The sequence below is a fragment of the Asterias amurensis genome, chromosome 7 (assembly GCF_032118995.1).
Source record: "Asterias amurensis chromosome 7, ASM3211899v1".
NCBI lineage: Eukaryota > Metazoa > Echinodermata > Asteroidea > Forcipulatida > Asteriidae > Asterias > Asterias amurensis.
Window position 1 is genome coordinate 24,580,058 of NC_092654.1, and position 15,876 is coordinate 24,595,933.

Here is a 15,876-nt window from a genome sequence, read left to right on the forward strand (position 1 = left end):
CACTCTCGTAGTACTTTGTCTTTCATTAATTTGTGTGGTGTAAATTGTTGTTCTTATTTGTTAAGGACCTTTTAAAGCTGACTCATGGTGATTTGTTTGAATCAGAATCATGGATCATGCTTAACCTGAGATAAATCAGAATAACCTAGCATTATGTGGGATTCAAGCTATTAAAGTGAACTACGACTAGTTAAATGCACCAGTTTGTCCAAAGTGAAATTTGGTGGACTTTGACACAGATATGTTGTACAGCATTTCACCTGACCCGAATTGGGTCAGAACAAGGTTACAGAGTCACAACCAAAGTCAGATGTAATCAACATTGTAAATTATTAATTAGTTTATGGATTCGGGTCAGGATATCATTGACCCGGTAGTGTTTAGATTAGGCTTTACAGCCATGTATAAAAACCTTGCCAGGACGGTTTTCGCTTTATTAGTCAAATAACAAACAAGTTTGTATCTAAAACATAATTATTTGTTGTTGTTGGAAAAGTGCCACTCACCGAAAAACTATAAATAAAAAAATGTTTTTATTTTTGAATGTTTTGTGAACGGTAAAAAAATGATTTAATTGTGGCGTATGTTGAGAATAAAGTACACATTGTGCAAGCTACAAAAGGGTGTCCGATAAATAATGTTCTTAAAGGCAGTGGACACTATTGGTAATTACTCAAAATAATTATTAGCATAAAACCTTTCTTGGTGACAAGTAATGGGGAGATTGATTGGTATAAAACATTGTGAGAAACGGCTCCCTCTGAAGTGCCATAGTTTTTGAGAAATAAGTGATTTTCCACGAATTTGATTTCGAGACCTCAGTTTTAGAACTTGAGGTCTCGAAATCAACCATCTAAATGCAAACAACTTCGTGTGACAAGGGCGTTTTTTTCTTTCATTATTATCTCGCAACTTCGATGACCGATTGAGCTCAAATTTTCACAGGTTAGTTTATTTATGCATATGTTGAGATACACCAACTGTGAAGGCTAGTCTTTGACAGTTACCAATAGTGTCCACTGCCTTTAAAATAATCATATTTATACAGTTGTGTTACTGGAAATAACGATACCCACTCGCACATCCATTAATTAAGATGTTATCACTTAGAGTGACAGGAATCATAAACTGCACCTACTCCAAAAAGTAATGACCATAAAAACTTACTTGAAGAAACATCGCAGTTATTGATAGCGTCACTTATTTTGTGAAGAATACCTTCTGGTTTGGATAATCTGAAAAATGATTCATACTCAAATGTTTCTCAGATTCCTGGGTGTTGCTCTGCGCGTCCCCCCTCCACCCCAAATACGGCGAGCTGTGTACAAACTTCTTTCGATAGCGCCCTCTCTTGAATCCTCCTCATCCAGCGCATGTTAATTTCTCATAATTGGGGACAAAATCTTTGTGGATATCCCTAGTATGCCAACACTTAAAGGAACACGTTGCCTTGGATCGGACGAGTTGGTCAAAACAAAAGCGTTTGTAACCGTTTTTTATAAAATGCATATGGTTGGAAAGATGTTTTAAAAGTAGAATACAATGATCCACACAAGTTTGCCTCGAAATTGCGTGGTTTTCCTTCTACTGTGCGAACTAACATGGTCGGCCATTTATGGGAGTCAAAATTTTGACCCCCATAAATGGCCGACGTGTTAGTCGACAAGGTAAAAGGAAAACCACGCAACTTCGAGGCATGTTTGTGTGGATCATTGTGTTCTACTTTTACAACATCTTTCTACCCATATGCATTTTATAAAAAACGGTTACAAACGCTTTTCAAAGACCAACTCGACCGATCCAAGGCAACGTGTTCTTTTAAGGTCATAATGCTATTGGATGGATACGCCCATGGTTGTGCAAATACAATTGGTTGTGCAAATACAATTTGTTACCAGCTTTTGGCTATTTACTTCAGCGCAAACTTTCAAAGGTGAATTTCGTTGTGTTTTTTTTTTATACTTATGCCTACCTATGAATCGGCATTACGTTGATAAAACATATAACCCTCCTGCTGTAAACATAGCACCCACCAAATTATTACTCATATCGCCACCTTTTCTATAAACCATCCTTAGCTATACTTGTAAACCCCTTCACAGGAACACATTCCCCATATGCTTTCGATATACACACTGTCACCACTGTCCCCAAATCCCCAAACCAGGTCCCGAAACCTAGTCACATTGTCTTTGTTTCACTAAGCCTGCCGGATAGATGCGGAAGATTTATTTATGTGTAGAGCGCCCTCCAGAGGGAACGTTGAACGTGGATGGCAGATTCCAATGAAATGAAAGGAGCGGCAACTTCAACTCGGCTAATATGGCATCTGAGCGGCAACTTCAACTCGGCTAATACGGCATCTTTGAAGTCATAATGAATGACAAGGTGAGGTTTACGTTTGTCATATCATCTTTGCCATTTGCTGATTGTGTCTGTTTTGATAACATTTTCTTGAGAATACTTTGTGTTTATTGGTGCAGAGTTGAGTGTAATTCCATTTCACACATCATTGATGGAGGATTCCAGCACACCACACATTATGTGCAGTGGCAGTGTACCGGATTCTTAAGGGCACCCTAATCGTGTTGTATTTCGTTTGAACTCTGTTGCTTCCGCAGGCGATTTAATGTATATAACACGTGGTGTAGCCGCTACTTTTCACAAGGGGGGGGGGGTGGGTATCCTTGTCTTGTGGCGATGTATGGTGATATAGCAACCCCTTGCTCTTTTCAATTATTGCATGTTTTGTACCGTGCCTACACATAACGAGACTGTGTTTGACCAACTACCGGTATGTCCCTCGATGCAGGGTCACTTGAGTCAACCTGCACTTAGAGTACACCTCACAGAAGGAGAAAGCTTTAATACCCAGTTGCGACATTGGGCTTGTTGACTTCCAGTCTGGTGTCAGGTCCCTAAATGAATAATGATTATGTACAAAAATGTGTCCAGAGGTGTAGGGAATATTTTCAAGATTAAAAGTCGGATGTTCGTGGGTAGTGCTGTTATTGTTGTTTTTATGTTTCATGTTATTTTATGTTAATCATTTGGCACTGTATGCCATGTGAGTCTTTTTAGTGGGGACACTTTAATCCTAGATCTTGACCGTACCATTATTGCAACAGGGGTTAGCATTGCTGTTCGACATAGACTACCGGATATATTGCGTCAGTTTCAGTCTTGGTTGTTTTCGCTGTTGCCACAATTGAATTGTTATTCTTATCTCCAGTCAGGTGACGTTGACGTTTGTATTTAACTATTATAACATTCGTATGCAGTGAGTGTCCCTGCGTGGAGGTCAGTGAAGTCACAGGACTTTAATTAAAGGTCACAAGCACCCCACCCCCCACACACACACACACTCACGCAGACAGGTGGCCATGTGTCTCTTTGGTTATCTGATCTATAATGTCCATAACGAGACAAATCCAGGGAAACGTTTCCCGTATAATATCATGACTCAGACACTCGTCCTATACTGCCACGTAGAACCAGTGTAGAACTGGCTTACAAGGTCGTCTGGCAAGCTGGATCGAGCAACGTCTGATTTATAAAATATAAAGAAGCAAAGTCTATACGTATCACAATCAAATGGGAAGAGGAATAGACTATGTAGAGGTGAAACTATACTTCCGCCATTCTTCAGGGTGATTAATCTTGTTTTGAAGTGACATGATAGAAGGGAAACTGACTGGGTATTGAAGTGACATGATAGAAGAGAAACTGACTGGGTAAATTTAATATTAAATGGAGGTATACACAAGTAAGTTTTTGTCTTTGTTCAACCTAAAATGAACTTGAAGAGACCCAAATAAAACCTGATAGCGAAGATAGCACGTGTGCTTGACAGTTCGAGTAACTACATTTTAAAACGATGTGGCCTCATGGGAAATTTGTTGTTATGGGTACGCAGTTGGCCTACGTTCCTTTAATTATGTATATTCCTTTGATAGGTCAAGTGAGCGTTTCCTGTGACAAGCACAATGGAGTAAGTTGCGCAGTTCAGTGTAAGATGCCAACAAAAATTCTTGAACTATAATTAACAAGACATAGATATTAGATTGAGCTGCATTTACAATGGATCCTTGGTCTAGGTAGCTGATACTCAAAATAACGAATATACCGTGTGTGGATCATTCTGTGTTGTTTACATTTCTCTGTACATCGACCCGTGTAATTACATCATTACTGGCTAAGCTCACGAAGTTCCAATGGTCTTCATAATGTACGTGTACAAAATAAAATTAAATATTTGAATTAGTTATTTAATAAGGGAATCAATGTGTGGTGAAGAGGTTTTCAACTAGTGGTTTAATCCCAATGAGGCCTGGTTCTTGATAATTTTACCGAGACGAAGTCCTAGAGCTATAATTGAATCACGGCAGTGTTTTTTATTGGAGCGGAAGCCTCGATCTTCAGTTGGGGACCACTATGACATTCATGGAGAACAATGTGGATGAACCACATACCCCAGAAACACATGTGGTTATCATATTTCTGGACAGGAAGCAATTGAAATGAACACAACAAATGGAAAGGTATTGACACATAGTAGCTTTTTAGATCAGCAGACGTTTTAGATATATATTCCATTTAATAAAGGGAGTGTATACGTTTGGTAATCACTCTTAAAATATATGATGATATAAAGTTGTTCGGTTTATAAGTTCAGCAGGTTTCGATTTTATAGCATCTTGAAAACCATACACTTGGATTACCGTTTATATCGAAAGGTTTGAATCCAGTAAAAAGTGAGTCTGAGGAGAAAGGTGACTGACAGTGACGTCTCTAAAAATTGTGCATTCCGCTTACAGATTATTCTCGTGGATATATCATGGCCCCAGATTTGATACATGATATATAAAAAAAAAAAATAAAAAAAACAAAAAAAAAACAACAACAACAACAACAACAAAAAAACAACGCCGTTGAAATGATTTTTTTTTGAATGTATCATTATTTATTCAGGATTGTTGGATTAAAACAATAGGACGGCTCCACAATCTAAAGGTTTATACTTTCCCTTTAAACTACTGACGGGACTGTGATAATTTAAAATTCAGTCCAAGAAAAAAATAAAATATCAATTTTTTTTTCATCACTAAACTATTCATTGCTCCAGTCTTAATTTGTGTGTATCATATATATTTTTGATATAGATATATAATGAAGTTCTTTTATAATAATTGGGGGGCAATGGCGATCCTAGATTGTCAGTAAACAATTAACTTATTTTAGCCTATAAATAGATAATAAATATGCAGATAATTATAAAGAGCAAGAATTAGGTAGAGAAACCATTTTGCATGCATGGACACCGTAACAATTTCGTCGACGAAAAAAAAATGTCATAGAGAGGGTAAGGAAGACTTTGAGTTTTCAAATGGAATTTTATTGCTTAAAATCACTTGGAAGTGGTATTTTGTCGAAACAAAGCTTTTGTCACTAAAATCTGTGTTTTGATGAGTGGAATATGAATAAACAATTAACTAAGGTTTAAAAAAATTAGTTTCGATGTTATTTACAAATAAGCCCGGCCCGAGAGGGCGCTGTTCGTGACGTCAATCGAGGCGCGATGAATCGCATGTAGTGCCAACACAAGGTAGTGACGCCGCAAACTAAAAACATGCACCCAAAGTTGAAACAATACCTGATTCTTTTCACGTTAGGCAAATGCTCCTTTAAGTTCGTTACGTCTTTCAGGTACCTTCTTTGACTTTCCCACTAGCTGGAATAATTGTTGGGATGGCGTCATGTTTTAGAAAAGAACTTTTCTCTTTATGTTAAAATGTGCAGTGTATTCCGGATTCTCGAAGCACGACGGCTCAAAGTGTTTGCTGCACAGCGCTGGGAAAGACTTGCAAACTGACCCCATCTTTAGTGTTTTGCTGCGTCCAGCAGCGATACACCTGTTCGACATTGCCGGAAAAATTCTAGATTTTTTTGTTGTTGAAACGTACAAACTCACGACTAGGACTTGAATGTACTTGTAAGTATGTGTGTTCGATGTTCGATCGAGGCAAAGTCTGCCTCGATTGACTCGATTCACAAAAGGGGTAGGCGGAGTCACCCCCACACAAATTTTTTTTTAAACATATAAATCGTTAAAAACAATTACTCAAACAATTATTTTATTGTTCAGAAACTTTTAACTCTAATGTTTGGAAAAAAAAAATCTACTTCCAGGTGACTTTAAAAGAAGCGCTGGAATAAAATAATAGTATTACGAGAAAGCAATAGTGGCGCGGCGTTGCGAGCCTACTGTGTATTGATATCGCGGCTGCGGCCCTGATGCACGATTGAACACGTGTAATTACCTTTAGTAATCAAGGTACCCACAACCAGCAATGTGTGCGTGTGCACCAAAGAGTTAATAATGCCCAATCTCATAATGGTGGTTTGACGTGACCCTCGTTTTAACATTCTGATGAAGGCATGGCATGTAAGAGACATTGGCCTATATTTGAAGATATTATGGTTGTCGTTCCCATTTGGTTCTGTTTTCCTCCTGCATGCTCCGCCCTCAGCCGCCCTCTTATTGTGTTTTTGTTTTGCTTTTTCTTTTTCAAATAATTTATTTAAGTTAATTTAATTTAACCTTATTTATTCTTTTATTTTATTCTGTATTTATTTTCCTTATTTCTTGCTTTTTTCATAATTGTTTTTTTTCCCGTTAATGTTCTGTCTTGTGCTATTGTAACTTGTTTGTTGTACCTTGTATTGGTCGAATAAATAATGGAATTCTGTCATTTCGAACTGTCATTTTTGAAAAATCTCAACAAAAATAATGTACCAGTAAATTGAAACAAAGAGCATATCTGTTGTTTGTATGAAACAACAAATCGGTGCAACTCATAGAGACATTTGTACGTCTAAAAGGGCTTACCCCACCCCCCCCCAAAAAAAAAAAAACCCCAAAAAACTCACAAAAACACGGCAGATTGTCCCGTTATGAATGTCGCCAAGAGTATACGATAGATCATAGGATGGATAGATTATTCAATATTCTTCCTCGAGATGTTAAAAGCGAGACCGGATCGTAGCTATAGTCCAGTCAAGATACAGCGATACAATTCCTGTTACGAAAAAAACCCTCAACCATTAAACAGCAGGGTTTCTTGCACGGTGATCGGCTGACGATGACATCATCCATTGATGTAGCAGCCATGCTGTTTTCGCGGGTATGGTGCCCAGCCTGCCAAGCCAGCGTTAGTAAATAACAAATGTCCAGCATGAGCTGAATCTGGGGATCAGCTAAAAAAAGTGTACCATTCACAACAGTAACCATCTTCACGTGGTTTAGTAAATCGTTGTGGAAAGAAGTGTAACTGTTTAATTAGTCTACATCATTTCAGTACGACTTAATCTTGGTCGCTTTGCAGAATCTGGGAATTGCAAAATGTAATTGTCGTAAAAAGCGCATACATGCACAGATTCAACGCCATTTGACATCACCTTTAAAAATAAAGTAGGTTGCTTCGTAATTCGTTATAATGCCCTGTATAAGTTGACATCGAGAAGCATTAATCACACGTTTGGCAACGTTGGAAACATATTTAAAGCTGACGTTTATGTCAGATTGGACTTTGAAAACACAATGCAAAAATTGGAGTGTTAAATATTACACTGCGAGAATTTTCATAAAATTAAGTTAATTATTACCACGTTAAAAAACACAAACTCCCTTTAAAAAACATGTAAAGGGTTAATGTTGATTATTTCTTCGTTATGTAATCATTCGGGAACGTTAGTTGAATGACAGCGAGAGAACAATTAAACAGCTGTCCAAGTAATAAAGATAAGCGAAAAATAAGTTACCAATTACTTTTGAATTCTGTAAATCGGCAACCTTGTTTTGTTGTCATGCTTTTCATTTATACGTGCTTACAATGTGCAGCATAATGTACGTAATAATTTCCGCAACGACAATTAAACTCATGTTCGATCAATGTTTTTGTTATGTATTGGGCGTGGTTGGACGTGTCTGCGTTGTCTGTCCGTTTGAGCTCGTTTGCTTGTTTGTTTGTCTGGCTGTTTTTTTTTCACAAGCTCTCTGGTAATCAAAACGGCCCCATGATGTGTTTATAACGTTTATTGATCTGTTTACTGCTACTTGTTGCTAATTTTGCTACCGTTGGATATACGCGTCCTTTTTTCGTGTAAGCATGGAGGAAGGAAGAGAAGGAGCTCAAACGACCCGCAAAACCGCAGAGTAACAATAGAATACCCGGTCAATGCCCCTGTCTGACAAGTGAAAAAAGATAGGAGACCTCCAGCTGCTGGACGGCCGATTAACGAGCGGGATTAGATCTCTTTGTACAGAACCCGTGGTACCGCCGCTCTGCACCGTTGCCTTCGTGTAAAGTTGAATCATTGGAGACAAAAATTGTGAATACACACGTTTTCATTGACTGTTTGTGGTGTTTACATGGAAACATCATAGCATATTATTTTTAAATTTTTACAAATTTCCGGTCACCAGCGGTTGATCAAAATTTGGGTGTAAGCACACGAGGGTGGTTGGTATTCAATTGTGTTCATCGTTTAGGTGTCCGGTAGCTTCCAAAAATGTTATCGCGTCTCAAAAAAAGTAGTTTTTCCTTTATTATATCCATACGACATACGACACCATAGTTGAGTGAAGAACCAAGTGCGCACCCGCAAACTCACATACGCCAGGTCGCCCATTGTTTGTGATGTGTGGGTGATTACGAGGTGTCGCTAAACGACCGCGGTACCACGGGTTCGACTTTTGAAGTCCCTTCGTTGAAACTCCTTATCTTCCAACTTGAATGCATGACTAATGAATAACTAATTGATATACATTTATCAACCGTGATTTAACTGACATGTCTTATAGTTTGAGCTACTGCATATTAATCATTTGAATCCATAAATGGGGCGGCGAATCGGTATCTAAAGCATGGGCTATTTGCAATAAACATAAATGTACAATTTGCATCTTTGGCATAAGCCCCATTACTAATAACCAGCCCGTTTATACCTTTTATTTACATTATCTGTATATGGCAAGTAGTTCATTTTTTTCTTCATATTCCTGCACTGAAAGCATTGACAGATTTCGGAAGTCTAGTTTTTGTTTTGTTCGTTTTTCTTTTTCACTTTACATTTGTCGATGCGGCGTATTGTACTTGAAGAGTTCATAATCTCCGCTCTAAATCCAGGTATCTCTTAGTTTGTCCCTCGACTTTTGCTAAGTTTTATGGGGCCAGAGCTTTTGTAGCAGCTGCAGCATATGTATGACATAGTGTTCCGGACACCTTAAAACAAGCTCAAACAGTGAATTTATTAAAGGGATGCTGCAGTTAATTAAAATAAAACAGTTAATTTTGCTGTCATTTGTTTCTGATATATGTATTGAACCTCAAAAAAATGTGTTTTGTTTTTCCCCCGACATATCTCACTTGCATAATTAGCGAATAAGTCATGCCCCCCCTTTTGTGGATTGTTACCGCCCCCTACCATCGACGTCACGTCGGGAATTCAAACATATCGTCGGCAAAAAGAGTCTGGTCCCTAACTACACGCGCCTAGGTACCAGGCCACACAGTGCACACGTCTCTATATGCACGCACCCAGGGGGCCCGACGGCTCGGGTTCCCGACATGACGTCACGTTTATGCCCCTTTCAGGGGCGGGGTGGGTTCCCCTATTTCTTGAAAACCATTTGTGAAATACTTGCGCATTTAATAAAAAAAAAAAAAAAAAAATATTTCAGGTTTAAAAAGTCATGTTTAATCGTTTAAATTATTTAAAAAACCCCCACTGCAGCCACCCTTTAAAGACAAAGTTAAAAACACATTTATTTTTGCAATAGCCTTCAGTTCTTCTTTCTGTATCAACTAATTTTTGCTTTTGTATTTACTTCACATCTCTATTACTTTTACTTCTCTTTTGTTTTCACCTCAAAGCGCAAAGGGACTTCTCTGTGATTGTGATATGCGTTCTACAAAAATGGTTCATATTAAACAATGCATTTTTCGAAGTTATTCACTCGAGGTGGGGGGCGCGGTTCGTATAGAAAACTATCTCTACGGTCGTCCATATGGCTTATGTGTGAAACGAGCACGATTTAGAAATCAAACAAGCGGCTGTTTGAACGGAGTTTCAATAACTCGTTCATGCGCGAAGAAAACCTCAAAGGAATACATGTCAGTATGGGATTGACACGCTCAAGTGACTTCTAAAATAACGTTCCAAAATGTATAATCAAAATGCTTATACCTTGAAGGAGTTGTACACGAATACAAACTATAGGCTACTACTTCTCATGTGCATACATTACAATTGAAACATTTGTTTGTTGTTGCAAATATTGGATTAAATATCTGATATTGAATAATGATCATTTGTTTATCGGTGCTGTTAGGTACTCATGTCATTTTTTTGAAAGCCATAATATAACGATCAACTTCCATCATAAATTTAAATCGTATTTCAGGCGGGTGTGCATTGACAATTACATAGGCCTAGGTGTCGGAAAAATCTTTTAATAAAAACAATTTGTTGTCCAAAACAATTCAAGGCGATTTTAAATTTCAATATTTAAATTTCACAATGTTTATGCAGCGTTTGTCGGTTTGTACCAATTGAAAGGATCCAGAGATAACAAAAACTGTATTTTATTGTAAAGGGAGGTTCTCTGATTAAATTTATCAAAGGATACCAACGGATAATTTATACATAGTTAACTATGACAACTAAATGAAGCGACGTCTGCATTGCCATGGGTACGTATACTGGCAATTTGTCCACGTGTTTGTGTCGTGGTAAAGCACGATCATCGCATAGCAATTGTTTGTGCATGGTTTGTGGTAATATAAACATTTGCGGGCCTTTAATTTTAAGTGTCTTTTTAAATTGTTTTCTTCGGAAACCCTCTGTACTGTAATGTTGTATTTTGGAAATTAGTTTTTACCTTTTGTGTCTAGCGATTTGAGGCCTTTGTGGCAACTTGGCGCTTTATAAATATATTTTTATTATATTATTATTATTTGTTTTCGCCTCTTTTTGAAGTGGACTTTGCTCTTAACGTTACATTATTAATTTAGTCTCTATTGGTTTCAATGCTCACTGCGTTTCTTGTTAATTCTGCGTGGTATGCACATGGATTTCTAAATCTATGTTTATTTCTTGTTGGTTACTATGGTTTCGTATGGTACCGATCGGAGCCGATACACTGAGCATGTTCTAAAGCTGCTTCATTAGTGACGTCTCATCTAATTTAGCCTCTATTGGTTTCAGTGCTCACTGCGTTTCTTGTTAATTCTGCGTGGTATGCACATAGATTTCTAAATCTATGGGCTGTAACTACGAAAGGCGTTTATCTTTCTAGTGTAGTATATAGTCGTGGATAAATCCAAGTTACACGCATCTTCCTAAACACCTGAATTAAACAAGTCTTACGAAATATCTTTAAAAGTTGCTTAGTTATCCTTGTGTAACTAGCTAGTTACACGAGGATAGGACAGTATAAAGTTATTGACCGAGGTCCCTATTGTTAAATACATTGTTATGTAGATAGAGGATTGCGCAACAACATGAACATAATGATAGGCATCAGTATAGAGAAATCTTCAGCAGGTCGTTACTTCGATACTCCACAGCCATGGCTGATTAAAAGCAACGCAGTGACAATTTCGCTGATGACGAAAGGATGGCTCCCGTGGAGATCATGAGGGACTTCATTTCCATTATTGGTGACAAACGATGTGACACAAAAGCCAACCAGAAAAAAAAGGTGACGCCTGGAAAGCTATCACTTCTGAAATGTCCATCTCGTTTCCTGACAGTAAAAACCGATCTGCTCGTTCAAAATTGTGGAATGGTGGGTCAAGGAAATAACTGCAAATCGAAAATCATTTGTTACCAAAAGGAAACAAATAAAACTAGACATTAGGTGTTTGTGAACAAACACAAAGCTGTTCCGTGTTCTTTTGCTTGGATTATGTGCTAAAATTACCAAGGAGTCTATAACTGAAAAAAAGTTTGAAAATGTTGAATAGTGTCTTGAGTTATGGTGCCACTTCTGGTCAACCCGGAAGTAGAGGTCGACATGGGGTCACGGTAACCTAAGGCTAATCTCCAATGCCCAAGGAGTCTCTAACTTAAAAAAGTTTGAAAATCTATATTGTCCCACATCGGGTTGACCCAGAAGTAGAGATCAACTTGAGGTCACGGTTTTTCAAAATTAATCTCCAATCCCCAATGAGTCTATAACTACAGTCTAAAAAACTCCTGTGTACTTCCTGAGATACGGTCCCACATCCGGTTAACCCGGAAGTAGAGGTCAACTTGAGGTCACGGTTTTTCAAAGTTTATTTTCAACGCCTAAGGGGTCTAAAACTGAAAAAAGTTTAAAAATTGGTTGTATAGTACTTGAGATATGTTCATACTTCCGGTTGACCCGAAAGTAGAGGTCAACTGCTTGAACGGCTTGTGGTCTCTCAGCTTCAGGAATATCTGATGACTAATAACTTGTTTGCTAGTGCTCAATCTGCATATAGACCATATCATAGTTGTGAAACTGCTATTGTTAGAGTCGTTAATGACATTTTGATGGCCCTTGATAGTGGTAATGAAGCCATTTTGCTGCTTCTTGACTATTCAGGTGCTTTTGACACCATCAGTCAGCCTATTTTATTATCACGCCTGGAGAAAAGATATGGAATAGGCGGAAATGCACTGAAACTACTCACTTCTTACCTTAAAAACAGAACTCACTCTGTAGTTATTGGAAGCTCTAAATCTCATATTTATTCATCCACCCATGGTGTCCCTCAGGGCTCTGTCATAGGCCCTTTGGCATTCACTTTGTATTTAGCACCACTGCAGGACATTATTTCTCATCATAATTTGAAATGTATGATGTATGCAGACGATACTCAAGTTTATATATTCATTGAAGATGGTAAACAATATGATGCGGTTCAAAAACTACAGGCTTGTGTTTTAGATATAAAATATTGGTCTGTTCAGAATGATCTCAAACTTAATGCAGATAAAACCGAGGTTCTTCACTTTACCAGTAAATTCAGACAGAGTCATCAACTCGAGTCTTTCATCCTTGATGACATGGCTGTCATTACAGTGGCAGATTCTGCCAGAAATCTTGGCGTCAAACTTGATAACCATCTTACAATGCATGCTTGTGTAAATGATACCTGTAGAGCTGCTTCATTTGCACTTCATAAAATTGGTACAATACGGTCATTCTTAAACAAGAAATCAACAGAAAGACTCGTCCATGCACATGTAATGTCTCGCATTGATTTTTGTAACAGCATTTTGTATGGTCTTCCTGAAGTACATATTAACAAGCTTCAGAGAATCCAAAACTCTGCTGCTAGATTGGTGACACGTACTCAAAAGCGTGAACACATTTCTCCTATTTTGCATGATTTACATTGGCTTCCGATAAAACACCGTATTCAGTACTTTCTTATGTTTGCAAGGTTTAGGCCCAACTTATCTCCAGAAACTCGTCCAAAAATATCATCCAGTTCGTAATCTCCGCTCTAAATCCAGGTCTCTCTTAGTTTGTCCCTCGACTTCTACTAAATTTTATGGGGCCAGAGCTTTTGCAGCAGCAGCAGCAGCAGCAGAATTATGGAATAGTCTTCCGGACACCATAAAACAAGCTCAAACAGTGAATTTATTTAAGACAAAGTTAAAAACACATTTATTTTTGCAATAGCCTTCAGTACTTCTTTCTGTATCAACTAAATTTTCCTTTTGTATTTACTTCACATCTCTATTAACTTTTACTTCTCTTTTGTTTTCTTCTCAAAGCGCATAGGGACTTCTCTGTGATTGTGATATGCGCTCTACAAAAATGGTTCATTATTATTATTATTAACTTAAAGTCACGGTTTTTCAAAATTAATCTCCAATCCCCAAGGAGCCTATAACTACCAACAGTCTAAAAGTCGGCCGTGTACTTCTTGAGATATGGTCCCACTTCCGGTTGACACGGAAGTAGAGGTCAACTTGAGGTCACGGTTTTTCAAAGTTTATTTATATTGCCTAAGGGGTCTAAAACTAAAGAAAGTTTGAAAATCAGTTGTAAAGTACTTGAGATATGTTCCCACTTCCGGTTGACCCGGAAGTAGAGGTCAACTTGAGGTCACGGTTTTTAAAGTTTATTTTAAACGCCTAAGGAGTCTAACACTGAAAAAAGTTTGAAAATCGGTTGTATAGTTCTTGAGATATGGTCCCACTTCCGGTTGACCCAGAAGTAGAGGTCAACTTGAGGTCACGGTTTTTCAAAATTAATCTCCAATCCCAAGGAGTCTATAACAACAAACATCCTAAAAATCGGCCGTGTACTTCTTGAGTTATGGTCCCACTTCCGGTTGACCCGGAATAAGAGGTCAATTTGAGGTCACGATTTTTCAAAGTTTATTTTCAACGCCTAAGGGGCCTATAACTACAAACAGTCTAAAAATCGGCCCTGTGCTTCTTGAGATATGGTCCTACTTCCGGTAGAGGTCAATCTGAGGTCACGGTTTTTCAAAGTTTAGTTTTAATGCCTAATGGGTCTAAAACTGAAACAAAATTGAAAATCGGTTGTATGGTACTTGAGATATGGTCCCACTTCGGGTTGATCCGGAAGTAGAGGTCAACTTGAGGTCACGTTTTTTCAAAATTTATCTGCAATCCCCAAGGAGTCTATTACTACAAACAGTCTACAAATCGGCCGTGTACTTCTTGAGATATGGTCCCACTTCCGGTTGACCCGGAAGTAGAGGTCAACTTTAGGTCACGGTTTTTCAAAGTTTATTTTTTAACGCCTTAGGGGTCTAAAACTGAAAAAGTTTGAAAATCGGTTGTTAAGTACTTGAGATATGTTCCCACTTCCGGTTGACCCGGAAGTAGAGGTTAACTTGAGGTCACGGTTTTTCAAAGTTTAGTTTTAACGCCTAAGGGGTCTAAAACTGAAAAAAGTTTGAAAATCGGTTGTATAGTACTTGAGATATGGTCCCACTTCCGGTTGACCCGGAAGTAGAGGTCAACTTGAGGTCACGGTTTTTCAAAATTAATCTCCAATCCCCAAGGAGTCTTTAACTTCAAACAGGGTAAGAGTCGGCCGTGTACTTCTTGAGATATGGTGCTACAAAGATTTCCCAATTAAATATGCAAATGAGGGTCACATGGTTAATAAATTAAGAATTTTAACATTTTTTTTACATTTTAAGTGAAGCTTATGTTCTAAGCTTCAATTTGGTATAATAAACTCACTCTTTCGTATTATGGTTTGGGAGATTAGGCTTAAAGAAAAAAACGTGTACAAATGCTATGGGTTTTAGGCAAAAACAATATAATATAACATAATAATAATAATAAAAATAATAAAAATCTCGACGAAAACAATACCTGTTCCGACGGTAGGTCGGAACAGCTAATAATAAAAATCTTGACGTAAAAAATACCTGTTCCGACGGTAGGTCGGAACAGCTAATAAAAATCGGCATAAAAAATAAATAAATATAAAATACCCAGCTGGCCAAATGATTAAACTACAAAGTTGTTTGTTTTTTGGTTTGTTTGTTTGTTTAAACCATCAGGAAAAGTCATTAACAAGTCATTAAACAAGTCATTAAAAACTCTTGGTGGACGCTGGTGTTGTCGACCATGACGATTTTCTTGTTCGTCATCCTCCTCTTGTGCAATTAAGAAGATTTGGAGCCCATTCATCCTGTCCACCTTTATACCTTTCTGTGTACATATCTGGATTCTAAATGGCTCAGAATACTCACTAAACAACCCCCGTACCATGTTTAAGAACTGCTTTTGTTTGTTGTAAACAAATGTTTAACTCTAATGGCAATTTAAACGCGGCTAACTAAAAGC

At 37.8% G+C, this 15,876-nt stretch overlaps 1 protein-coding gene across 1 annotated transcript in view; it reads right to left on the reverse strand.

The window, feature by feature from the left end:
• Positions 1 to 15,876, reverse strand: part of LOC139939689 (insulin-like peptide 7) — a 133,719-nt gene that overhangs the window by 101,342 nt on the left and 16,501 nt on the right. The gene's annotated exons all lie outside the window — the stretch shown is intronic.